Source organism: Littorina saxatilis, linkage group LG5 (assembly GCF_037325665.1).
Source record: "Littorina saxatilis isolate snail1 linkage group LG5, US_GU_Lsax_2.0, whole genome shotgun sequence".
In the NCBI taxonomy this organism is placed as follows: domain Eukaryota; kingdom Metazoa; phylum Mollusca; class Gastropoda; order Littorinimorpha; family Littorinidae; genus Littorina; species Littorina saxatilis.
This window is the reverse complement of record NC_090249.1, coordinates 58,249,893-58,256,881: the sequence shown is the minus strand read 5'-3', so window position 1 is coordinate 58,256,881 and position 6,989 is coordinate 58,249,893. Positions and strand designations below refer to the sequence as shown.

General features: G+C 37.6%; 1 long non-coding RNA gene across 1 annotated transcript; it reads right to left on the bottom strand.

Moving 5' to 3' along the window:
- Positions 1 to 2,748: 2,748 nt before the first annotated feature.
- On the bottom strand, positions 2,749 to 6,186 carry LOC138967549 (uncharacterized). Its single transcript, XR_011455987.1, has 3 exons — positions 5,842 to 6,186; positions 3,962 to 4,023; positions 2,749 to 2,928 (listed from the first exon to the last, which is right to left on the bottom strand). It is a non-coding gene; the product is annotated as an uncharacterized lncRNA (long non-coding RNA).
- Between the last annotated feature and the right edge of the window lie 803 nt (positions 6,187 to 6,989).

The window sequence follows — 6,989 nt, the reverse complement described above, 5'->3', positions numbered from 1 at the left end:
CGGCGAGCCTGGGTGCATGCATGCAAGCTTCTATCATGTTCGTGTGAGTGCTGCAGGGCTATTAGACGCCTTTTCATTATTCTTGATTTGGAGATCCATGCCGGGTATTAGAAAGTGCAGAATATACACGTTTGAACAAATACGATGTGTGTTTGCTCTGAAAAAAAGAAAAAATGCAACAAACAAACATTGTATATGATTTGTTTAAAGTATCACAAATATTTATTACCTGTATCTGCATGTTTTGATAATGATGAAGGGTAAATTACTTTGACGTGTGCTTTTTTTTTTAACCACACTGATAACGAATGATAGAAACACAGACACACTTAATAACATATCCACAAAAATTGTAACAATAAATGTAAGCTGAACAATGCCTGCAACACATTTCAGGCCTCAGAAGTAAGTAATTATGAGATTCAGACAGAGCGAGAAAGCCCAACACGAAACCAGTTGTGACATTTTTTATTTCATTATGTAATATTAAAAACACGACAACAACGTATTTCCTGTACTTAGTTTCGTGCAATTATGGATTGCAAAGTATGTCTAATTGAGTGGCATAAAGAGGCACAGTTGCATGAAAAACCAACTCGGATCTTGACTAGGATCAGGATTTTACATGGACACAACCTAGAATTTAACATCCTGGGGGGAGGGGGGTACTGCGCCTTTCACATCAAGATGTAAAGATCTATTTTAAATAATACTTATTAGAAGGGAACAAAATCAAACAAACTACAACAATCGTTCTGAGGGGAGAGAATTACCTCTTCCGAAGAAATTACCTCCCTTGCTTTTCTTGTCGTGACTTATGTAGAGTAAAGTGAATAGAAAGTGAATCAGTCAGTAACAAAAAAAACCACAACATTTCTTAAGATCAATGAGGAGTCTTGAAGTATTTGTCAATGTTAATCTTGTATGCATAACAAACAATATATTAGGATTGATAATTAAAGAAAATCGTCTCTTCTACAGGGTTGACCCCCCTAAAAAGGACACCCACAACCATGCAAATTACTTCTGCATCTGTTGAACCAATTATTTTATATATGGTATTCATTAACTTCAGTTTATGTTCTGCCTTTCCAGTAAGTGGCAATTTTGTAAATTGAATGGTCTGACGTTTTGTGCAATTTTAATTTTTTTCTCCAAATTCGGGGGTCGACTAAACAGAACGAGTTTTGACATTGAGCGGTAGCCATTTTTACCTAATTTAAACCCTTCAGGCTTTTACCTTTTTGATTATTTTGAATGTCTGAGTATGTAAAAACATCCCCTTCAACCCCCAGGCTATCGATGACCTGAAGAAAGCATGCAGTTACAGCTAGGTTCAGGGCAATCCTCAGACACGAAAGCGTTGGTGTCATTGGTGATGCAAAAGTTAGATAATTTAACCTAAAAATTTGCCACTTTGTGAACTGCACATGCATAAAATCAAGTTTAAGTATGCTGAATATGAAGTTATCCAGTCAATTGGTGTAGAAGTTATAGCATTTCTGTCAGTTAACAGTATTTAAAATCTCTAAAGTAAAATCTGACATATTCGAAAGTTTTGCATAAACACCCAGACAATTTTTACGATATTCTCCTAAGCTTCTCCACTTCTCAGCCCTGTCTTGGAAATGAATTCGAATAAGGCAGTCAAAATAACTTAGTTTGGAGCACCCATCAATCAGAATAAGCATTAACTTTTGACACAGGAAATATCTTCTACCGAAAGCTCTCCTGGTTTTATTCTACATTTTTCCTGCATAATGGTAACAAATTTAATGATAAATCTAAACAACGAAGTGACTGTGGTAAGATGAACAAAGTTAAAAAACAAAGGATTACTGTAAATGGTTTACGAATCGAAATCTAAACAAGTTTTAATGATAAGTAAAATGATAAAAAAAACAAAAAAACAAGAAGGGCAAAGCCCATACGACTCACATGCTTGACCTAAACCTAGCAATGACATCATACACTAAGAACTGCTTTACACATTTTTCCTACCAAAATACATGTGACCTTGACCCAAGGTCAAGGTCATCCAAGGTCATGCAACACAAAGCTGTTAATTCAAGACATAGGAAGTACAATGGTGCTTATTGGCTCTTTCTACCATGAGATATGGTCACTTTTAGTGGTTCACTACCTTATTTTGGTCACATTTCATAAGGGTCAAAGAGACCTTGACCTTGATCATATGTGACCAAATGTGTCTCATGATGAAAGCATAACATGTGCCCCACATAATTTTTAAGTTTGAAACAGTTGTCTTCCATAGTTCAGGGTCAAGGTCACTTCAAAATATGTATACAATCCAACTTTGAAGAGCCCCTGTGACCTTGACCTTGAAGCAAGGTAAACCAAACTGGTATCAAAAGATGGGGCTTACTTTGCCCTATATATCATATATAGGTGAGGTATTCAATCTCAAAAACTTCAGAGAAAATGTGAAAAATGTGAAAAATAGCTGTTTTTTAGACAACATTTATGGCCCCTGCGACCTTGACCTTGAAGCAAGGTCAAGATGCTATGTATGTTTTTTGGGGCCTTGTCATCATACACCATCTTGCCAAATTTGGTACTAATAGACTGAATAGTGTCCAAGAAATATCCAACGTTAAAGTTTTCCGGACGGCCGGACGGACGGACGTCCGGACGGACGTCCGGACGGACGGACGGACGGACGGACGGACGGACGACTCGGGTGAGTACATAGACTCACTTTTGCTTCGCATGTGAGTCAATAAAAAGCTAACGTCCTCGCATTTGTCCAGAATTATTCCATGTTTAACATGGGAACAGAGGTATAATTGGTCTAAAGAATTTATCTGTATGCAATGCCCGCTATAGGTGAAAGACTTTTGTGGAAGCCATGGAAGAATGCATCGCTGTTGTGCTGGTTCAGCTTGAGGTCCTGTCCTAGCGAATATCCTGCACACACAAAAACACGACTTTTTAAGCCACTTATGTTGCATTCCGTGACATAGCTTTGTTAAAACCGTGTGCCTGATAATAATGACAGATTTTGTTGATATACATTTTTTTTTAAGACACCCCATATAATATTGTTTGACAATCTCTTTCAACATAGTTTACGAATCACCAATGTGTATACAAACGCAAATAACCCACAGGTCAATAAATTACTTTCCAGAGAGAGAGAGAGAGAGAGAGAGAGAGAGAGAGAGAGAGAGAGAGAGAGAGAGAGAGAGAGAGAGAGAGAGAGAGAGAGAGAGAGAGAGAGAGAGAGATCAAAACTAGAAAATGTGTGCTATATAAAACAAGGATAATCACTGTCAAATCTTTGCTTGTACCTGCATGGTGTTTACTGCGCTATATACACAACCTGTTTTATTTCATTTATTTATTTAATTATTTTTTTTTTGGGGGGGGGGGGGGGATGTTTTGTGATGAGGGTTTTTTCAAAGCCTTTACTGCTTTAGTCATTGAATCCACCCGACTTCGATTTATTGTTCAGTGATGGGTAATTGTGTGACCAACTATGTAAGTTAGTGATTGTTCTGGCTTCATACAATGACATTGCATTAATTTTATAAGTGTATGTGTGTGTGTTTCAGGCAAAAGCTGATATTACAGTCCTAGTTGTATGCAGTACCTCTGCTTCTTCGTTCAGGAATCAAAGTATACAATCTAAACCGATTATTTTGTTCAATAATGTTCAGCTTACCATCCCGAAGAAGGCAGTAACGTGCCGAGATATTGATTATAGATATTAACGTACCTAACCTGGTTACTGGTGTGTTTTCTTTTTATTTCAATAATGTAAATGTGTGACACCTTGCAGGGTACTTGATGTTCAGAGCAATTTTTCTGGCAAAAGACCTTTTATGGATCAAAGAAAACTTTTGTCGTGGTGCACAAGTCAATCAATTTGGTTGATAAATAATTTGTGCTGCATTTCCCCTGGTTCCAAAACGTAGTATGTATTACCACATGTCCTTACCTGTCATTGGCATCACATGATTCTCTGCAAGCAGTCTTTTGTGGAAATACCAGGCATGAAAACTGAAAAAAAAAAAAATACTGAAAACAAAATTCGAAGGCGCATAGCGCCAAGTTTCGCCGGCGCGTAGCGCCAAGTTTCGCAGGCGCGAAGCGCCAAGACTTCTAGGGGGGTCCGGGGGCATGCCCCCCCCGGAATTTTTTTTTTCAAGGGTGCAATTTGGTGCAATCTGGGGCTATCTGAGCCTTAAAATTGGATTCAAACATGGCCCCAAAACTATTTTACTATAACTATGACTAGGGAAAAAAAAAAATAAATAAAAAATTTAAAAAAAATTAAAAAATTAAAAAAATTAAAAAAAATTAAAAAATTTTTTTTTAAAAAAGGAAAAATACGGGGAAAAAAAACCCGGTTTATTCTTTTCAGAAATACGGAAAATACGGAGAATTTTCATGCCTGAATACGTCATTTAACACTTGCACTTATAGTAGGGCTGATGGGGTCTATGTCGACCAAAAGAGTGGTATTCTCTGTAGGTCGAGTTCCTGTAGGTGGATTCCCTGTATACCTAAGACTTTAAAATTGGCAATCTAGTATACAGGGAATCCCACAGGGTGCAGTTTTTCAATAAAACTTGCAAACCATACTCGAATTTCTAAGAAATATCCAAAAAAAATCGAAAAACATCAAATTCTAACGATGTCGCTAAGCATCACGTGACTTTCATTGATATTAGCAAAACGCTACAGGAACTACACCCTGTGGTATTCCCTGTATACAAGATTGCCAATTTTAAAGTCTTAGGTATACAGAGAATCCACCTACAGGAACTCGACCTACAGTGAATCCCATTCTTTTGGTCGACATAGACCCCATCAGCTATAGTAGGTGGCTGTGGAACGGTAGACATGCAACGACAACGAACAACAAAAGACAAAGTGTGGAGAACACTCATTTTTCTTAACATACGCTAAGTTTCTTTGAGAATGCTCCAAGTGAAAATCAGGGGTTAGGCCTGATATCACAATTAAACAGCTTCTTCTCAGAATCAGGAGGGAAAAAAACGAGATGTCGTGACAAGAACAGACAGCAGCAGCAGCAACAACAACATTGCTAAATCGTCGCTTTAACAAAATTTCATGTTTAGTATCGCAGACAAAGCACGGCTACTGATCCGACCAAAGCCACACTTCATGCACGATGGGCACATTGTTATGGCCAGCTTGTTAACGTGAGCATTGTGTATGTTTTACATAGAATTGAATGTGTTTGTCGTTGTGTCTGTCATCTATCCTAGTCGTTTGATTTAGAATAAAGCAAACTTATTACAATGACGATTTTCTTCGGTTTTTGATGAAGGATTGGCATCTTTTCCTATTTTCCAACTCTGCCACCATACACTGGCCGTTCAGGTCTGCATGTCGACCACATGGTGTGTGATCAGATTTTTCGGACATGTTCACAATGCTTACATGACCACCAAATGGAAAATCAGTTTGTATTTGTTATGTTTTTGTGTAAGCACAATCTTCATACAAGTAAACAGAAACAGTTTTGTTGCAAACAGAGCCTTCATAAGAAAAAATGCTTCCAAGTCAAAATACATACCCCCTTGTTCGTATTGCGTAAAATATACCCATAAATTCTGGACATCATATTTTTATTTTTTTTCACAACAATGAAACCAAACTTTGGCATTTGTTTTAGCAATATATTCACAATAAAACCTATGAGTTTGAAGGCTGCATCTTGTTTTGTTTATTTTTGAGAATTTTTTTGCAAACCCATGCAAATGGCCAGTTTCTGGGGAGAGACTGGGGAGGTAATGGCCAGTATAGAAAGAGTTAATAAGTAAACTAATGTCAGAAGTAGGTATTTACCTTGTTTGCCTTCGCGTTTTTGATAGCCCGCTGCAGCATTTGTATCACTTCCCTTGACATTCAAAACGCCAATGTATTTCTGAAAGGAAAATAAAGATATTGACCGAAACATCACACAAGTGGTATATCATGCTAGGTTTTGTTTACAGTGCCTGTTCTACGACCACATCTGATTGTAATTTAAATAAAGAAAAACTGTATCCATTTATTACTTCTCTATTTGTGTGTGTTTGTGTGTGTGCAGGGGCGGATCACATCATTTTTAAGGGGGAGATTCCAAATTTCTTTTAGGGACAATTTGACGACGCGAAGCGTTTAGTTGAAGACGCGAAGCGTTCAACCTCCTTGGGGGGGGGGGGGGGGGGGGGGGGGTCCGACAAATGTTGATAAAAACAAGGAAAAAGGATCAATCCTAGCCAAGAAACATCCCCTAATACACCTTCCAAAAAAGTAAATATATTAAGAAGAAAAATTTGAATCACAACAAGGACAACTGATAGATCTGGCGCAACCTGAGCAAACTAATTAGCCAACTTCTTTCCAAAATCGTCACTTAGAATACAAAGGCCGGATCCGCCCAGTGTGTGTGTGTGTGTGTGTGTGACCGATGACCTTCTCTAAATTCTTATCGTTGCGTTTGCATGGTAATAAAGTTTTAATACTGGATATGCCCATGAAAAAATATCATTTCTTGTTCATGTCATTGTGTGTGTGTGGCCATGACCGTGACTTCTGCTTGCCTCGACGTCTTCAGAAAAGACACAAAATGCCAGCAGGCGTATGTTCTTGGAGCACTCAGTATGCCGTCATCTGCAAACAAATAAATACAAATTATTCAATTGTGTAAATAAAGAACAATCATTTTAATATTACAACAAAAAAATTCATATAACTGTAGTCTTCACCAGAGACATCCACTACACTATCTTTAAATAAAACTGCCGTAAAAAATTGAAATACTATAAAACTTACCCCCACTCAGATCTATTTGGGATTATTCAAGTTTCAACCATGAAACGATGCCGGTTTGGACAGATCTGCTAGTTTGCCGCTGAAACTGAAATCAAAGGCGATCTTCAGAACTATTTCTAATCTTGTATTTGTGATTAATATAAAATACTGATCTTCCCAATAGAAGCTGATGTGTA